Source organism: Grammomys surdaster, unplaced genomic scaffold, assembly GCF_004785775.1.
Source record: "Grammomys surdaster isolate TR1022 unplaced genomic scaffold, NIH_TR_1.0 194, whole genome shotgun sequence".
In the NCBI taxonomy this organism is placed as follows: domain Eukaryota; kingdom Metazoa; phylum Chordata; class Mammalia; order Rodentia; family Muridae; genus Grammomys; species Grammomys surdaster.
This window is the reverse complement of record NW_021604639.1, coordinates 10,752,283-10,772,694: the sequence shown is the minus strand read 5'-3', so window position 1 is coordinate 10,772,694 and position 20,412 is coordinate 10,752,283. Positions and strand designations below refer to the sequence as shown.

The following is a 20,412-nucleotide window of genomic DNA, read 5'->3' as shown; positions in this document are numbered from 1 at the left end:
ATCTATCTATCTATCTATCTATCTATCTATCTATCTATCTATCTATCATCTATCTTCAATCTATTTTCTGCTTGTGAAAATTTTCATTCTAAGCAGAAATAAATATGAAAGCATTTGAAGGAGTATTAGAAAATCTACAATATAAAATTGGTGTATATATTATCATCATTATTATTTTTGTTAGTATAGATCAGAATGAAGGCACAGGAAGAGATATAGCTGAGTGATTGAGTCACTGGTATAAATAATAAACATTTCTTTCCCAATTTTATCAATTAAAAATTTTATCACTGTATTTTTTGGATTGTTATTCATATATAGAGGTTTATAAATTTTACTGTTCTTTCCTTGGACATGGAAACCCATTTTTTTTTAAACTGACATTCTTTTTCTAACTCAGTCTAATACAATACATTGTTGATAATGGAAGTGAGTGAATAATTAATGGATTACTAAGAAGTAAATGGAAGTGAAAGTAGTAGGCATAAATGGTGCATGTTAAGATTTTTTTTGTGTGTGTTGAACTAAAAATGACATAATGCTTCTCTCTTTTTATTGGAGACTAAATTGGAAAATAGTTTTGTCATTTCTTTCTTTGATTAATACATGAAGGAAGCTAAGGGAGATGAATATTTATGAACACTGGTTTTTGTGTTTTCTGTTCTAGGTGAAGAAACATAATTTAAAAAAATTATAGATGATATCTAAAAACATTTTTGATAAATCATTGTAAATGACTATAAGAATATCTTCTTCTTCAACTAATCAGGGAATGAAACAATTAGCTCTCACCTCGATGGTGGCTTTCTAGATGCAGATATAAACCATTCAGCTCATGTTTGTTTTCATTTCCTGTTTAGCCTGGCTGACCACCCAGAGTATCCATTTTCAGAGGAATATTAACATGGAGACCTAATCATGACTTCTGCCTGACATCCCTGTGTGTGGACAGTGATGCTGGTGATGTGACTTAGTTGCTGTTGGATGGAAATGTCAATCTGGGTTGCCTAGCAACTCACATTCAGCTGAAGCTTTAGTTAATGATCTCAAAGAAGAGGAATATCATTTTCATGTTTTAAAACAAATATAAAATTTTCTCTTCAAATACATTCTCTGAGTTTTTTTGTTGGTTTGTGTTTATTTTGTTTTTTTGAATCATTATAATACAAAACTAGTTTTGTTGGTAGGCTGTGGATGGTGTTTGCAGATAATAATTTACATATAATAGACTTTCAGGTTTGTTATAGATGGTGCTCTCAGTCCAGGGAATGGCTGATAGTGATAATTTGTGAGTCAGCAATCCTCAATGATTCAATAAGTACACATTGCACATAGTACAAGTGTCTCAGTCTGGAAGGTTAGGTACATGTGACAAGGTTAACAACCAACAATGTCAGGACTTTCTTCAGCTGCTTAGCTTTAGAGTCTTGGAACTGCAAAGTGAGGCATTCCTGCAATATGTTAGGCTAAGAGGGGACATGAGAACTGGCTTAGTAGAATCATTAAAAGTCAGGATGGAGGACTTCAGGAGGAGAGAGTTGATCATAGGTGCACTTATAAATGTTGTCAAAGTTGTATTTATATAATATTATAAATATTATAATCATATAATATATTTATATCTTAACAAACAAGATCATTTTCACATATATAATCCAATTGTATAGTAGAGTTATTCTTAGCATTATTTTTTAAAAGAAAGGAACAGCACCAACTTTAATTATAATAAAGTTTAAAGATACTTATAAGAATTGTGATGGAATGGGATCTAAGAATCCCTGAGAATTTGGTGTGTTAAGATGTTAACACAATGTTAGACTAGGAAGCTTCAAGTTTTTCCTTATAGAAACATCAGAAAACCGTGTGACCCTTGCTAACTGACATCGTACAGGCTCTAGTACGTAGTCAACTGTCTACGCAAACCAAGTAAAGAACCAATAATTAGTTATAACAGGATCCCAAAGTAAGTAGTTTTATTGTGTTTTATATTCCACATTGAGAACTTCCCAAGTGGTCTTGGCATGTAGGTGGCATCAAAAGTTACTGTTTATTTTTTTCTTCAACGAAGTTATTGCAACTTATATTATAGGTTGCAATATTTGACAGATCTATCATACCAAGCCTGTGCTTATAATTTCAGAACAATTTTCTGAGTACTTCCTACATACAGGCTAACCTCATGAATGTCAGTTAGCATTAGACAGCAAGTCTAGGTTTATGGTGCTTTCTTTAGAAATTTTACTAAGTATTTGCTACAGAATTTCCATGTATCATAGAAAACATATGAAAATAAATTTTCTTTTCTTTTCATTTGAAAGAATGATTAAAATGATGACCAATAGTGGTTCTAAATGCTTGGCCAAATTTTAATCTTTTAGAGAACAAGAAGCAGCTTTTATACATCATTATCTTTCTTGTATTAATTCTTACTATTTCTCAATATACTTTAAATAATATTTTATGTTATGTGTATGTATGTTTGTCTGTGTATATGACTGCAAACCACATGAATGTTTGGTGCCTATGGAGGTCAGAAGAGGTCATTAGTCTTCTAGAACTGGTTGAGTGCCATCTTGGGGGTGCTGGGATTAAACCTAGGTCCTCTGGATAAGAAGTAATTGCTCCTAACTTCTGAACCATCTCTTCATGCTCTGTGATGCAATATTTTGATCTTCATTTAGAGTCACACAGGCTGATGATCTCTTTATGGCTTCACAAGCGTTCAGAAATTCTAGATGTTTTTGAATATGTGGAAAATGTGAGAGATTGGTGTGTCATGGAGAAATTTGTTATATTCAAATGCAATTGTTAGGATATTTCTAGGTTATAAACCTATATTATATTGGCTTAACTATCACAGAAATATTTACTTGCATGATAAGTCTGATGAGAAACCAAGCTCAGGATATTGTCCATTGATTATCCTTATCTTCTTCTATCTTTTACTGGCACTTCTCCTGTGTGTTGACCTCAGGTTCCGACTGGGTGAATGAAGCTACTGTAACTTCAGACCCTATGGAGCAGGGATACAATGTCTCATAAGAAGTTCCATCTTTTAAAAACATCACTTAGAAAATAGAATTGGATACTGCCCGAGCATGGTTCTCATGTAGCATTGGCCAGGAGTGGTTTGCAGCTCACTTTGCCTAGGGATCATGTGAAAATGTCAATTAAATTAACATGAGTGCCTGAAACAATTAATTTGGAGTGGAAAAGCCTTGATTGTTAAAATTACAGGGAGACCGTGATAATTTTATTGAGAGAGGTTTCTCATCTTACCCAGATTTACAACTGCTTGGAAAGTGTTGAAGGATAGTCATGCCTGTTTTACTATAGTCCAAATGAATACAAATGTATAAGATGGGCACTCAACTTTACTTACATGGACCCATGTAAGTAAGAGCAGAAATCCTTCCATTATAGACACATTTCTCCTATATATTTGCTATAAAACCAGGTTAATAGTTGAAAACAAAGGCTGTACCCATTAGAAAAAATTCTGAATAACAAATTATAGAGAGAATAATTAGAGTCCAATTATCTTCCTGAGTTCATCATTTAGCCTAGCTTGAATGTTTAGACTTGTAAGGGAACTGATCAGTTTGAGTCTCATCAGTTGAGTTTTAGGATTTTAGGATTTAGAATTCAATTGAACCCAAGTCTAAATCAGAAAAAAAAAACAACAAAAACCCAAGAACCTACCAAAACACCAGAAATGTTTAATTACCAGATGAGCACTTAGTCCTGATCTTTGAGGAAATAGGTTCATCATTTGATATTTGTCAAGACAGATCAATTTTGAAATAATAGAAATATTATTTGTCACAATATATAGAGAACTGTGCTCACACCTTAAATAAATTTATTGGTGGACTTTTAGCTATACAATATACTGATGATTTTTTTCTCTTGGAACTAATAAGACAGTAACTTATTGCTGGGAACATGGTGAAATTGTTTTTGATGAAGATATCACTGGATAAAGACACAGTTTTAATCACAGAAGAAGACCTAAGAGTTCATCATATAAGATTATGAGAATTTTAATAATTTATATAATCTGTTTATATAGTAAAGAGCTTTACATATGGGATAACCCTTTTCACGTTGCAATTGCATTTAAATTTTTTAAAAATTTGCTTTCAAATTCTCAACATAACTGCAAGGCTCTGTAAAAAGGAGAATTTACCAGTGTAAATGGGCAAAATGTAACAACTTTAAAGTTGTTGTACATGGAGCAAAATGTTCCAGTTCTTTTCTTGGGTCCAGTACATTCAAACAGAGATGCTGGCATATAGTATAATGTCTAAGTAGATTAACAGGGTACCAGGATTTAAAAAGAAAATATTCAAATCTCCACAGGTACAGACAATGGTGTAAATGTCCTGGAGCTCAGGCAAAGGGAACTCAGTTATCAAAATGCATATTTGCCTTTCTGAGAGCAGATTGGAGGAGTGTATTAATGACCTAGGATGTAACAGAGGAGGCAGAAGGACACTGAGTTTGTGGTAGTGAGTAAACACAGATGACTTAGAGTCAAGAAGGCCATTTTCTACTTGGGAAATTCCATTCATTTCCCAAAATTAAAGGCATAGGTTTTGTTTTGTTTTTTTTTTTTTTAAAAATTGAGAGGCCTGTAGGTGCAGGCCAGCAAAGACAGCCAGAAGCCCATTCAGTGCCTCTATAATGAGCAAGTATGTGGGAGAGAGATGAGAGAGAAGTGGATTGTTTTGTGTGATATGAAGAGAGGCACACCTGGAGACATGAGAGTAGTGAGACACAGCATTATGTAAATAGCCTTCTCTGCCACCTAAGTCCATGGTGATATCCAGGCCCATGCTGCTGCTGAAGGCCATATGTGGGTCCATGGCCTGCAGCAGCAGGGGTCTGTGTGGGAGAGTTGACTCTGGTGGTAGGGGTGCTAGAGAGCTGGCAGGCTGACCAACTCAGCTACTACCCGGGACTAGATCGAGGGCTTTAAGTTGACCTACCCTAACATCTACTCTGTCTATGAACTGCTAGAGCTTGTGAAGGGGGCAGTTCTGAAGGACCAAAGCTGAAGGATCTTCACGACTTGGTGCAACAGGAGGATAAGAGATAGGTCTTTGTGAGGGTTCAGTATCGATGGTATTAGCAGAAGCCAGAGTCCTTGGACCAGACCCCTAACTCATTATAATGAACATTTGCAATAAAGTTGTTGGGTAAAAATGTATACTGTGTGACATAGTGTAATATACCACAGCTTCCATGGTGAGAGTTTTTTAATTTTATTTTTTATTTTTTATTTTCTATTGTGAGGGATGTTACAAGGGAAGAGGGTAGGAATGGAAGGTTTGGGAGATGGGTGGGATAAGGGTGCGTGTGTGAAATTCACAAAGAATCAATAAAATTATACTAAAATTCTTTCTTTCATTTTTTAAGATTTTAATATAATCAATACAACCCTTTCCTTCCTCTAAGCCCTATCATATACCATATTTCCCTCTATCCCTGCTCTCTTTCAAATTCATGATTTTTGAAATTAATTAGTGTTTTATACATATATTAATATATAAATATATATTTATAAATACATAAATATACTTTCCTGAGTCTATATAATGTTACTTATATACATGTTTTCTTGACTAACCATTTGGTATAACATAACCATTTAGTATACTCTTTCCTTGGAATGACCATTTCTCTTGCTCTCAGCTTTTCCTAGTTGTTTGTAAACAAGCCATTATTAGAATTGAAAATGATAAAATTTGCATATAATGACTGGAAAAGCAAATAGGACATAAAGCAACGACTTACACTCTAAAGCTTCAGAATTATCGCTTTTATCAAACACATCATATAACCATGTGCGGTATGGTTGAGAACATGATCCCTGCTCTTTGAAAGTAATTCGTTAAAAGCCTTTTTCATGTATTTAAACATTCTTCATTAATGTGAATTTTATAAGCTTACTTATGAATATTTCATATTATGACAACAGCATTTCAAATCCTATGCAAATGCTCTAAAATTTACAGTAATGCAGTAATTCTCAATTCTTCTATGAATTATTTTGAGAACCCCACACATTAAACTAGATAGTCTTCTGTGATTTGACTATACCGGTAGAGTCTGATCATTGTGTAACAGGTGAAAGGCATAATGGGTGCTAAGGTTCGTTGTACTTGGCACACAGTTTATAACAGTGGTTAATCATTTCACATCTAATCATGACCCTACTGCTCTTTTACTGCAGCGTTTTCACTGCAGTCATGACTAAGCACAACAATTACAAAGCAAAAATGTATTTGCCAAGTAAGGGAAGTTGAAAGGCTTATTCTTTTTTTTCAATTTTCAACTCGGTTCTTGAGAGTCAAAAATTGAGAAACACTCTATCATCATTTTTAATGCCCTCTCTGTATTACTGTGACCATGTAATGACTGTTTCAATGAATGTCTGATTAGGAGGAGTCTTTGTGGGCTGAGGAGATAGCTCTGTGGATAAAATGCTTGGTTGGCTTAATTATTTTATTGGGCTCTTATACCTCTACCTCTCTGCCAACTTTTACTCTACCCTAATCTCGTCCAATCCCTCAACACTAGGTAGGAGAGAAAGAAGGTTAGAGGGGAGGAGGAGTGTAGACCTCATTAGGGTACTTTCTGCTTATTAGAGACTTCATGTTTCTTGTGACTAGTCCAGTATTTGTCTCCAAGTTCTTCTTGTCAAAGTGCAACAACAGCAACCAGGAGCAGCTGGGGAACAACAGAGGCAGTGGTAGGTGGAGTTGCAGATGCAGCAGCCACTGCTGTCTTCTACTCCTGGTCCTCCTCCTCTTTCTCCTCCTTTCTCTCCCTTTCCCCTTCCCTCTTCTTCTCCTTTTATCCTTTTCCTTTTCTTCCTTTTCTTCTCCTTCCTTCTCCCCCTTTGTCTTCTTCCTCTTCAATTCTTTATTCTTCTTCCTCTTCTTCCTCCTCTTCTTTTCCTTTCTTCCTCTTTTCTCCTTCTCCTTTCCCATTCCCTTTTCTCTTTCTCCTTCCTCTTCTTTCTTTTCTTCCTCTTCTCTTCTTTGTCTTTCTTCTACCTCTTGTTCTTCTTCCTTCTCTTCTTCTTAATCTTCTTCAGACCACCTAGTGACCCTTCTTTCAGTGTTATGGCATTTATTCCTTCTCCATAGTCCCGAGAATTAAACTATCTGAAGCTGGCAAAAGTATGCCCTTCTAGAGCCTGAGAGAGTCATAGCTAAGAGCTGCGGATAAACTGAAGAAGCTCCACATCCCACACGTGTGATTAAAAAAAAAACATATTCACATAACACAACTGGGTGTTTTAAGAAAACAAAATTCTCACTATAGTGCTTGATGTGTAGGTATAAGGATCTAGTTTAATATCACTATAATCCACATTAAAACCATATGTGTTGGCCTATATCTGTAATCCCAGTCTCTCTATAGTAGGGTAGGAGGCATGATGGGAGAATCCCTGGATGCTTGTGGATAAGCTAGTCTGACATTCTTGGCAGTGAACACCTGTTTGAAACAAGGAGGCAGTTAAGGAGCAAGGACTGGCTCCTGCGGTTGTCCTCTGATCTCCATGCTGAGGCATGTGTATACCCGCGCTCACACACATGTTCATGCACATATCATGTACACCATACTTCCACATACAAAGGAAACAAAAGGGTTCATTCTCTTTCTTGAAAAATGGAACAAGCTTGAAATCATTTAATGATTCCAGTTATTCTAGTGTCTTGGAAAGAAAAAAAGAAACAGTATCTGTTCAGCCAGAACTATGACAGGAAATAAATTTAACACATCAGGTTGTGGAACTTCATGAAGCAACAGTAATGGTGGTGTTGTTGTTGCAGGGCCAGTGGAAAATAGATGTAGACTGTGTGGGGGCTCAACTCTGGTTCCTAGTTTCTCTAGGCTAGAACTATCTACGAAAAGGAGACAAGATGGGTACAGTTTGCTCCACCTCATGGCCTGATGACATCATCACCTGTTGATTATTCTGGGGACTCTGTTCTCCTATTTCAGTTGGTTTTTCAGCTTAGTAGAATAAAATTATTCTAAATTTGAACTTTTCAGTAGTTTTAATACTAAATTCCTTATTTTTAAATATTAATTATTTTAATTTAAACTTTCCTCTCCCCCTGATTCTCCCAGATAATAGAGGAAGCACCATCTGAAAGAAAACCTAGAGATTTGCATTCCTTCACTAAGTCAGGCTTGTATAAATGTCATCTTTGTTTTCAGAAATGTGGATCTTTACTGAGTGATTTTATTTTAAAAATTATTGTTATCTTTGAATTTTCCTAAATTTTCACATACTTTAGTGCTTACGTGCTTATTCATTTTAAAATAATATCAGTTAGTACTTTCTCAGTTTAATTGATTGATGATCTTTGTATATTCTACATAAGACCTTTTTGTTTTGTTTTTCCTTGAAAGTCATTTTGAGGTTAAAAAATGCCATATATTTAGTGAACAAGGTGTTCAAGTCAGTTATTTTGTCCTCATATATAATTTGCATTTGGACATCTCCTGTCCTAAAGTGTTTTTGAAGGGACACTGTTCAAATATAATTATATTCAGGAAAATTGATAGATTAGCTTCTATATTTAAAAATATTGTTCATTATTCTCCAGGACTTTCAAGTACACAGCAATGTAGTCATTGAGTGATACCATCTCTGTTTTTTCTTCAGCCAGGTTTGAGTTTCTTCATGTAGTACAGTTTTAACATATCTCACCCCAAGGCTCAGGGATCTTTTCTCAAGAGGAGGTAGGAAGATTATAAAAGTGGGGGTGGTGATAGCATGTAGGAAACAGCATTTTCCAGACACAGCAAGACAGATGTGCATTTAAACTCATAGTGGTTGTAACAGCACACACAAGATATTTACAAGCTCCAGCTAGAAAAAATTTTCACAACAAACAGTAAGGTGTACATATAATAAAATTACTAACTGAGCAGTTACTGGTATATTTGAAGGCTACTGAAAGGAGAGTTACTTTCCTTTAATAATGTAACCACTGATAGCTGACCACAAAGTATGACTATCCTCATACCCAAAATAAACTGACAGTACAAAATAGGTTCAATGAAAAAAGATGCAAAAGAAAAATAATCTCTCAGATGGATGAGAATGAATGAGAGAGTGAATGAACTGGCAAGGGGAGAGGCTGGGGAATAAATCTGTTGAAATACATAGTGTGATATTCTGAAAGTATTAATCAAAAGAGTGCACAAAAGAAAAACCAATGTTTTTATTTTGCTTGATAGTCCCTGATAACCTGTGTATTTTGTTTAATGACTTTCAATTCTTTTACAAATTTATCAGACATTTTGAGTATTGCATCTGTACCAATCTGACTAGTGTGGATATTTCAAGATTCGTAAGTTTACAGGGTAAATTTGTGAAAATGTTTTCTCTTTGTGGTATAGCTATTTGAATTCCAGTTGCCTTCAAAGGATATGAAAGTCCTAGATGGCCTGAACAGAAATTTCAGATATTTTCCTGTGGACATGTAACTTCAATAAATGATAGAAGGTTATGCAACAAACATGTTGCATCAATTTGCCTAATGTTGAGTTTCTCCTTTCCATTGGTGCACGTTTGTTCAGAAGCCCACAGTGGATCTTTTGGTTTTGAGCTTGGGAGATACAGGGGTTTCTATGAGAGGCTAAAGTAAGTTTTGATGAGAGATTTAAAAGAAAGGAAAGGGTATTTATGCAAAAGTTCAGTCACTGAAGAGAATTTATAATTTTTAAAATGTTTTTCTTATTTCATCTGCTTTAGAACATGGTGGTGACTTGTTACAAAATGAGAGCAAGTGGGGCTAGAGAGATGACTCACTGGTTAAGAGCACTGACTGCTCTTCCAGAGGTCCTGAATTCAAGTCCCAGCAACCACATGGTGGCTCATAACCATTTGTAATGGAATCTGATGCTCTCTTTTGGGATATCTAAAGACAGTGACAGTGTACTCACATATATTAAAATAAATAAATCTTAAAAAAACTCCAAATGACAGCAAGTAAATTATTCATAAGCATTGAGTTAAAATTACTTTAATTAAAATATAAATACATTATTCCTCCTCCTACCACTTCTAAAAATGAGAAGTGGGACATTTAAGTTTGAAAATACTTGTAACATTTATGTGGTCATGACTGAGTAGAATCTTGTGTATCTACGGGAAATTGAGGTTACATAATGATGTTACCATATCTTGATTTATGAAATTACAAGTCCAATCTCAGAAACATCAAAAATCAAATTGACTTTTGCTAATTAAGTCTATTTAGCCTCCTTTAAATAGCTGTGTCCAGAACAATGAAGGAAATAGCTAGGAAATAAATAGAATTTTGCAACACTCCAGAAGTTCACTACAACCTGAGCCTGTGTGAACTCAAACCAGCTCTGTATGAGGTCAGAGACCTGTAATCCCAACCCCAGCCAATCCTTAGTTTCACCATAACCTTACTTTTCTCTCTCCACAAACTTAGACTTTTACCTAGAGCCTGAGGCCCACAACTACAGCTCTTTCATGATGGGCACCAAGTTAGACAGGTCGATGTCAGGTCAGAGAACTACAACTCCAGCACACAGTCTCTTCCTTGCCTCTAGGAATTCATCTCCTTGAATTCTATAAGCAAATCCATTTGCCAAGCTGAGATCACCTCACCTACTCTACCAGGAAAATTTCCATGTGTCTTCTTAGGACACCCAATCTTACAGAGGCAAGCTAAGCTGAGGATGCACTCTAGATCAAGCCAAACACTCACCCAGCTCAGTGTCAGATACTTACTCCAAAATGTAGAATCCACTAGTATAGCTATTTCCAGACTTCAAGATCTAGAGCCAAAATTCCAGTCTGGTCTGGCGCCAGAGCCAAAGACTTGCTTCCATCTAAAGCCAGAGCCACACACAGGTTTGAAACAGTCTTCAGAAACAGAAGTGAAACAAAGTGACTACCCATCACAGAGGAAAAGCTCAGCAGTAAGACAGCCTTGGAGCTAGGATAAGAAGGTAATAATCCATAAAAGAAACCCAGCAATCAGGAGCATAGACCTGGATAGTGTGTAATATTCCAGTTGACATTTTACTCTCAGGTGAAGTATGAGCTTGAAACTCATAACACCAACCTAGCAAAACAAAATGACAGAATAACCATAATACAGTCTAGTCCTGCCACAATATTTTAAACATTCTCACTGAAAGAAGACATTTCCCATTCATTGTTTGGCAAGACTTTCTCTCATATAATAAATGCTAACCATAATTTTCCCTCTCTCCACTCCTCTCAGCCTCCAACACCTCCCTCTTCTCAGAATCCACTCCCTTTCATTTCCTTTTCATAATAGGGAAGGCCTCTGAAGACAACAACCAACAAAACAAAACAATGAGAAATGGTAAAAGTCCTCATATTGAGACTTGACAAGGTAACCCATTAGGAAGAAAAGGATCCCAAGAGCAGGCGAAAGAGTCAAATATAACACCCACTTTCACTGCTCTGAATCCCACAAAAACAAAACAACCAACCAACCAAACCCCACCAAACTAACATCCATACCATATATGCAGACACCTGCAGACCTTGTGTTTGCTATGTCAGTCTCTATAAGTCCATGTGAGCCCTGCTTTGTTGAATGGAGACCATGTTCTCCATCCCTTTTGATTCCTAAAATCTTTCTTTCCCCTCTTCCACAGGATCCCCCTACCTTCAAGGAGAGGAACCAGATGGGGACCTCTAATTTAAACTCTCTCTCTCCATATGAGTCTCTGTAGCCACTCTCATCTGTGGCTGTAGGAAGCCTCTCTGACGATGACTGGACAAAGTACTGATTTATGATTGTAGCAGAATATCATTAAGAATAATTTCATTGATTTTTTTTTATGAAGGACAGTAACGTTTGGTTGTACCTTAGGATTCTAGGCATCCAGTCTCTGATTTCTGGCCATGCAAGCAGACATTGGTTGACCATTTCTACAATTTCTGTGCCGCCATTGCCCTAGCACATCTTTCAGACAGAACAGAGTATAAGTCATAGGTTTTGTGGTTGGATTGGTGTACAAGTTTCTCTTTCCAGTAGCCTGCAGAGTACCTTTTAGTTTCAAAGAACTTATGGGTGAAGGCTACATGCAGGGCACAGATGGACCTCTCTCTTCAATGAGGTAGGTGGATATTGTCTTCTACAATGGGGCCCCATTGTCAAAGATCCTGTAAAATCCTGTAAAATTAAAATCCTGTGACATTAAGCCAAAGATTGAATTCCTAATATTACAAGTCCCTGTGTAAAACAAGGTAGCATGAATATTCAAGATGATCTGTCATCTCCAAAATGAGCCATTACAGAATAATGACCCCCAAACAAGAAAGGTGTTTATGAAATTGTAGTTGAAAATTAAAAATAATTTAATCAAGTTAATTTCTCAGTGAAAGACTTCACAAATAGAATGGTACACAGGGAGGGCATACTATCCGAGGGTGATGACAAGGTAGATGAATTGCTCATTTAATTAAAAAAATGATGGATTTTTAAAGAAAATATAATTGGATCATGTAAGATTTATATATTTTTTTAAAAAAAGGTGCATAGAAGTGGGAAACTCCATAACAAAGGCTTAGAGTACATTTTTGATATAATCAGAATAGAATATTTTGAAAATCAATCAAAAGGTCCCAACCAGGTTCAGAAGCTAATAGAACATCAAGTAGTCAAGACCAGGAACAAACACTTCATAGTAAATCAAAGTTGAAATAGTAAATATATAGAAAAAGACATTGTCTTAAAAGTTGTTAGAGTAAACCACCAAGTAGCACATAAAATCAAGACAATAAAGACAACAGGCAATTATTTAACAACAACTTTAAAGGAAATCAGGGCTTGGAATTATATGTATTTCAAATTCTGAAGGGCTTAACCCTAGACTAATATTCTCAGCAAAACTACTACTCATCTAGATTGAGGGGGGGGGAATTCATGACAGAAAAGTCTGAAGGAATCCATTATTACTAAGCCACTCCTAAGGACTATTAGAAGTCATTCTTGCACTGAAGATGTTGAGAGCCAGGCTGATCCAAGGGCCTCTCTGAGGACCTGTTTCATGGAGAAGGAACATAACTCTTGTCTAAAGCAAGAAACAGGTTTGCAAAGCCAGTAATGATCTAGATCCCTGGTCTTAGGGGAGCTCCAACTTCGTTCTGAGAACTCAACTTTCACCCACAGGGGATATGGTTATCAATTCCAAGGACTCTAACTTCATTCTGTGAAGTCAACTCTTTCCACCCACAAGGGAGATGGTTATCAATTCCAGGGACTACGTGTGCTTGGCCTGTGGGGTACTAGAGATATCCTACTTGATTAGTTTTCTGATGACCTTGTTCTATTATATTATAGTTTTCTGTGATTCTGTCATATCTCTCTGGTGAAAACTGTATATACTTATACAGAAAACTGTATATAGTGAAAACCTTATTTCTTAATACACTTACTTGGCACAAGTTCCAGCTTATACAACAATAATAGAACTATTATTCTTATTTTATGATCTCCTTCCCTATCCCCTTAGGGTCCTGCTACTGAAAACAGAATAGGAGATTGTATCAGAATCCAGGGTTGATTCCGTTACATAATCTTCATCATCAAAGATAAATACCACCTTAAAGTGAAGGAATGGGCAAAGGTATTCTAAGAAAATGGGAAACAGAAACAAGAAGGTATCACCATTCTGACATATGACAAAAGAATCTAGGTATCCATTATCCATTAACTGAGCAAAAAGTAAAGAAAGCATTGATATATATATATGAAAGCTATTAATCCAAAATGGCCTTTTTAAAATCATTTATGATCACACAAATGAATCTGGAAATAATTATATCACTAGAACTACATGTCAAGACAAAAAACGGTAAACATTATATGGCAGCACCCATTCACAAATTTTCAAAATTCATAAAAATGATGCTTTGGAAGAAATTAAGATTATAATGGCCATTACAGAAGCTGAGAGAGTATGGGGGAGGGAGAGAGTGAAAGACTAATAATGCACATCAAGGCATAGTTGGTATAGGAAAGGAACTCTAATATGCTGTTCCATCGAAGGGGAAACATAATTGTAAAATATAGTTTTTAAACCTCTATAATATAATTTGAATGTCTATTCTATAAAAATTATCAATTTTTGAAAGCATAAAATGTATTATATACATTTATATGTACAAATAAAACATATATATACATCACTGAATATCAACTTTTTCTGATTTAAGTATTAGCAAAAGATCAGATGATACCTCATTACTATGTACATTTTTATTTTTATGTAGAATTAAATGATAAGTCACATTTAAAAGAATATTTTTTCTCTTCTCCTCCTCTTCCTCCTCTTCCTCCTCTTCCTCTTCCTCTTCCTCCTCCTCCTCCTCTTCCTCCTCCTTCTAGAATCAATGGTAACTCAATCTCTGGGCGCAACAACTAGAATCCTAATCTTGCAAGCGACATAAATCTAATTCCTCTGGTGGTGAATCCTGGCAGATCCGCTATGAAACCGGGAGACACTAGTAGCTACATCTTGCCCTTATGCTATCTCTGATACAAATGTCCCTAACTCTGTCCTACTTCCTCTCTACCTCTGTCCAACTCCGAAGTCCCTCCTACTTGCCCAGTGATTGGCTTCTTTATTCAGTAGGGGATTGGTTCACAAGAAGTCACCTAAGTACTCACTCCTTGTCTGCAGCTCCTTCCAGCAGAATTTACATCAAAATACAAACAGCACCAAGCCCATCCACAACACTTCCCCCTTTCTGTTCACTTAAAAGAGTCTTTTATCTCAGATATAAATTGAGTACAAGTATTACCCTTTTGTAATTTATAAAGCACAAGATAGACCTAACATCCAGTCCTTCATTTTTGTCAATAAAACAGAATACTGTTGTCTATCATAACTTAAACGTCTTATAATTCTACACTTGACTTATGTCCTGGCTTTAGATTGTATGCTTGTCCTATCCAACAGGGCATTAAACTGGGTCCAGGGAGATCACCTAAGAGAGAATGGGGAAAAAAAACAGGCAAACGCAAAGGAACATGGCTTGTCTATAGGATGATGAAACTGCAACTTTTACTTTTTTACACATGGTTTATATACACAAAAAGGCAGTATGTGGGGAAGGGGATGATGCAGGAGCATAGGTGCTCAGGGGGCATACAGATATCATCCAGAATAGAGTGTCAGCTGGGTGAAGGTTCAGGGGACAGATTACTATGACTCCGCCTATGATTCACTTGTCCTTATCTAAATTGGTACTATCCACCAAGGCTACCTATTTACGAGGTCTATGACAATTAGTTCTTATCCAGGCTGATAAATTTCCACCAATGCTGCCTGTCTGCAATATTTTATAGCTATCTGTTTCAGTGGTTTTCCACAGAGACCCAAGACTTGATGCTAGTAGGCATGTATGTCAGGCCTATTGCTGATTCTAGGCCTTCAGTGTATTATAGGCCTTCAGCAGGGATGTCCCTGACGTATGCTGTCTGAAAAGGATCCTCTCAAATCTGTTCTCTCAATGTAAATAGCTTTGGATGGCTACGAGACTATAAGTAGTTTTTCAACCCTGTCAGAAATCTGAGAATGGCCACTATACCTGAAGATATAGGAGGCCTAACAAAGCTTCCAGAATTCAGATAAATTGTAGAGACAGCTGCCTACGGATACAGCCCTAGTAAGTCAGGAAGTTGGAGCATCAGTCTTCAGTTGTCTGGCCCAGGATCATCTGACAGACCTTTGAAAAACAGAAGTTTTTAAGGTCTATCCTATTTTGTCTCAGCAGAACTAAGCTGTCCTAACCTGTAAATTGTGTACTTTTTCTGGACAGTACAGGTCTGCAGGAGATATTGGCAATTTCTGCCCAGTGGTGACCTAGCCATGATGTACAGCCTCACCTGGAGGTAAGATGCTCAGGTGCTCCTTTGAATCCATGAATGGGATGCTGTTAGGAGCCTAGATTTGTCTCAACAACAAGTGAATAATTAACATTAAATGTCACATTCTGTGGATTTCTGACTTTTGAAAACCAACTACCTATTTAAAGTAATCTGGACTGTTGTCCATTAATTACTCTCAGCTATTTCTAATTAAATCTCTTGAAAAACAAAACCACTAACATAAACTCAGAGCCATGAATTTGCTACTTGACCCTTAATTCACAGGTTTAAACACCCCATATCAGTTTATAGTAGCAGTTATAGAAGGAATGGGTGTAAGCCTTGTACTTTAAAAATTTTTGCATCAATAGAAGACATTTATATCAAAGAAACCCTTGACTTTTGCATCAAAATAAATTCAGTACCATTAAGAAATTGTGACTTCAACTTAGTTACAATTATAAAGATTCCTATCAACTGAAAATATAGCTATGCAACCAATTCTAGCTATTTCCACCCTGTTCCAATTATGACCATTTCTAAATTCCCTAGAAAGACAATCTATAATAACTACCTTCAGCTCCAATGCCCAGGGAAGTGGGAGCAACAACTCTTCATAACTTCTTCAAGCTGATTTGGGCATTGAGATATTTGAAGTGGGAAAGGGTAGGGAACACAGGGGAATTAGTTGGCCTTAAGAAGATCATACCAATGATTGATTTAGTCTCTGATTTCTGTGTCCTGACTGGATCCGGCTAAAGTCCAAGACATCAGGAATTCAAGCAGCTCAGTTCAGCATGCATGACAATGAGACTTACCAAGGCTGTATGTTCTGTAATATACAAATCTCAAAACAAAATTTTAGTATCATTAAGATAACTTTTTTGTTTGTTTGTTTGATTCTCTGGAATCTAGTTCTCTGGAGGGGTCTCCCTCTATCAAATCTGATCCATATTATTCTGGAAGGTGTATAGACACTGAATACCTTTTCTAATAATACAAAGACAAAACATTCTCCCAAATCAGCATATCCTTGAGTTGGCAACCAGGAAAGCATGTATTTTGTCCTCTCTTCCAGAGGAATAATAAAACCATGAAGCTCAAAAATCACACTCCTTCTGAAAGTTAAAACAATGTAAAACAAATGCAGTAAGCTAAAGTAGTGTATGTGACTATTGTTAGACTTTGTCTATTTTGCCAAACAGAATAAAAACCCAAGATCCCCATGGAGCCCATGTTAGACAGAATTTGAGTATCCTGTGAAGCATATTAAAGCAATATATCTTCATACCATCTTTAAAACAATTGATTTGCACATATCTATACCTGCTTATAAGCAGGCAGCTAGTTAAAGCAGGATTTAAACCCAGAATTCCCATGGAGCCCATGCTAGACAGAATTTGAGTATCTTGTAAGACTTATTAAAGCAAACTATCCTCATACCAACCTACTGTTTGGCCTTCTACCTAGAGCAGCCATCTTGGTATACCATCTCTCTGTTTGGCTCTCTGCCTGGAGCCACAGACATTTATCTGACACCTGTACATAGCAGGCAATGATTATCACTGCACTCTCTACTTGAAGTCAATGACTAATTTTCCCTATCCTAGTTCCAAACTGTGGGCAAAATTCTCCACGTGATTCAGCTGGAATCTGTATATAAATCTTTCCTAAAAGTAAATAATCCCAATGTTATAAATCACAGTTAAATCAGTATCTGTCCTAAGAAGTAGGCTTTTTCATTCTCCTCTCTCCTGACTCAGAGCAGCCTGCTACTCCCCACAGCAGGGGACCTCAGGGCTGCTTTCTTTGTTTCAACTTCCATGCTTGAGTCCATGCGACTTGTTTTAGCACTACCCAGCTACTCACTTAAAATAAAATAAAAAAAACTCTGACTCCCAGACTAATAATCTTAATTTTTTAGTGGATTCTTGCCCAACATGTTGGTTTACCACCTGTTGCAGGAAATTTAAAAAAGAACCACAATTCCCGTGCTATGCCTAGCAGTGGCCGGCCACATGGCACTAGCAGCCACATGGCACCAGAGCTCCGAAATTTTTCCACCCAGCTCACTAAGCTCCCACTGGCAGGTCATTACCATGCCAGCCCCAAGCTTCAAATCCCCCATGGTCTTTGTGGTGCACATCAGGCAAACCCTTGCTTTGCTGCCATATCTTTCTCTCTGGAATCCAGTTGAGTCTCCACAAGAAGAAAAACACCACACAAACTTAGTTTATAAACAATGGTAACTCAATCTCTGGGCACGACAACTAGAATCCTAATTTTGTAAGCCATATAAACCTAATTCCTCTGATGGTGAATCCTGGCAGATCCGCCATGAAACTGAGAGACACTAGCAGATACATCTTGCCCTTATGCTACCCCAAATCCAAAAGCCAAAGAATGTCTTTGAAATATAGACAAATTATAATATGTTTAAGAACCCAGAAATGCATATCAATTCATGTTGCCCAGCGAGGTTTAGCAAGATGTCAAAGCCTTTCATTGAGACTAAGACAGATTTTAACTGATGGAATTGAGTCAAACAGAAATGTAAAATGCAAAATAAAGAATTCAGACCTTTATCTCATATACTATTTGAAAATCATCTTAAATTGATTCAAGATTTCAATTTAGATATTAAGACAGTAAAACCAAGGGCTATGATGCTAGATTAGACTGTGATATCTAGAAGTTATGGAAAACAAAAGGAAAAATGGTGAGAAGTCATAATGTTGGATTTTAAGATCCAACACCAGGGGACTCGCTGCAATTAATATGAGGTTTAATGATTCCAGTATACTGGGGTTCTCTCACATGCAAGCAAAAAGAAGAGAATCCCGAGTTGGAACCAAGAACAGTTTTTATACAGTTCAAGGGGGTACAACAGAGAAACAATGACTAAGCACAATATGATTGGCAGAACAGTGTGACTTTTAAACTGATTGATCTTTGGGGAATAAGGTGGCAAGGACCTCTCTTGTCTGTCTAAGTGCTCTGGGCCTTCCTCACCTGAAGGGTTCCCTCTGCTGTGGTCTGAGGAATGTTAATCAGCCTCTTCCTTCCTTTTCTGAATGTTAACCCAGCAAGTGTCCTGTGACTAAGGAATGTGCCCCTCCCAGGATGTGTCCTGGGACAGTGGGAGTCTTTCAGTTTTAAGTTCAAACCGAGATCCAAAAGTCCTACATTTAGACCCGAAAGTTCTACAATAACAGTTTAAAACTTTTGTGCAGCAAAAGATACAATCGAGACAATAATTGACAAATCACAGGATGGAACTTTTCTAAGAGGGGTGTTTGGAATTGTGGCTTTTCCTCACTTACTACATAATTTCCTGTTTTACTGCATTCTGCTTTGCCAGACACACCATGATCTCAGAATACAAATGAAGGAAGTGCCTGGAAACAAGGGAGGAAGACTTGGACTTTCAGTAGACAATTCCTAGAACTCACTCTTTCTCAGGTTCTTGTTATAAAATTAATATTTCTGAAAGAATTAGGCCAGTAGTATGCAGGGTTATAGCTCAGTTGAAGCTAAAGAAAACAATTTTCTGTCATCTACTCCTAACTGCCCCAGAATTTTCATATTTCTCAAAGCACTCAAAATATTTGAAACTCTTAACTCCTCTGAGAGCATGAACCTCTGTGGATCTAAATGCTGTTCACAAGAGTGACCAATATCACAGTAATAATGTAGAAGACTAGCTAAGAAATGCTGAGAGTGGGAGGAAGAGTCTTCCACAAGGAAGAATACATCACCTGATTATTCTATATCATATGGTCAGCTCTGCAAGCATATATACAAGTAACACATAATATACATTATATATAATGAGCACATTACAGTTGCTTATTTAGAAATATGTGTGCATGTTATATATACAACATAACACTAATATATAATAAGTATATACTGTTAATTCACAGTTGGTGAAAACTTATATATTATGTAATACATAACATATAATATGTAATATACAATATACAATTTACAATGTATAATATACAATATGTACTAGGTACTATATACTATATAACATATAGCACATAATGTATAGCATATAACAATAACAAAAAAGAGGCTGAGAATTTGTAGAAGAGCAAGGGTGGTGTACAGGAGTGTTTGAGGTTAGAAAGAGAGCAGAATATGATGCAATTACATCATAATCTCAAGCAATAAAATAAAAAAAATTAAAACAATGAGGAAGACTTTTCTGCCAGGGAAGCAGATCTGACTGCAGATTGTCATCTCTTTTTTTTCTCCTAGTCTCATCCCTAGATCTGGAGCAGAGCACCTGCTGAGGTCTCTCTTCTTGTCTGACCCATTCACAATGGGTCAGAAAGATCGTCTCCTCTAACCTTTCTTCCCTGAAGTCATCCTAGTATCCCATAACATTAAACATTCTCCAATAACATTAAACATTCCTGGGAACAGGCCAGGGAAACAATTAAACTAACTGAAGACCTTCACCATTCCCTTTTCTTCTCAAAAT

At 36.6% G+C, this 20,412-nt stretch overlaps 1 pseudogene; it reads left to right on the top strand.

The window, feature by feature from the left end:
* Nucleotides 1-903, top strand: part of LOC114623145 — a 14,621-nt pseudogene extending 13,718 nt beyond the window's left edge.
* Nucleotides 904-20,412: the final 19,509 nt, after the last annotated feature.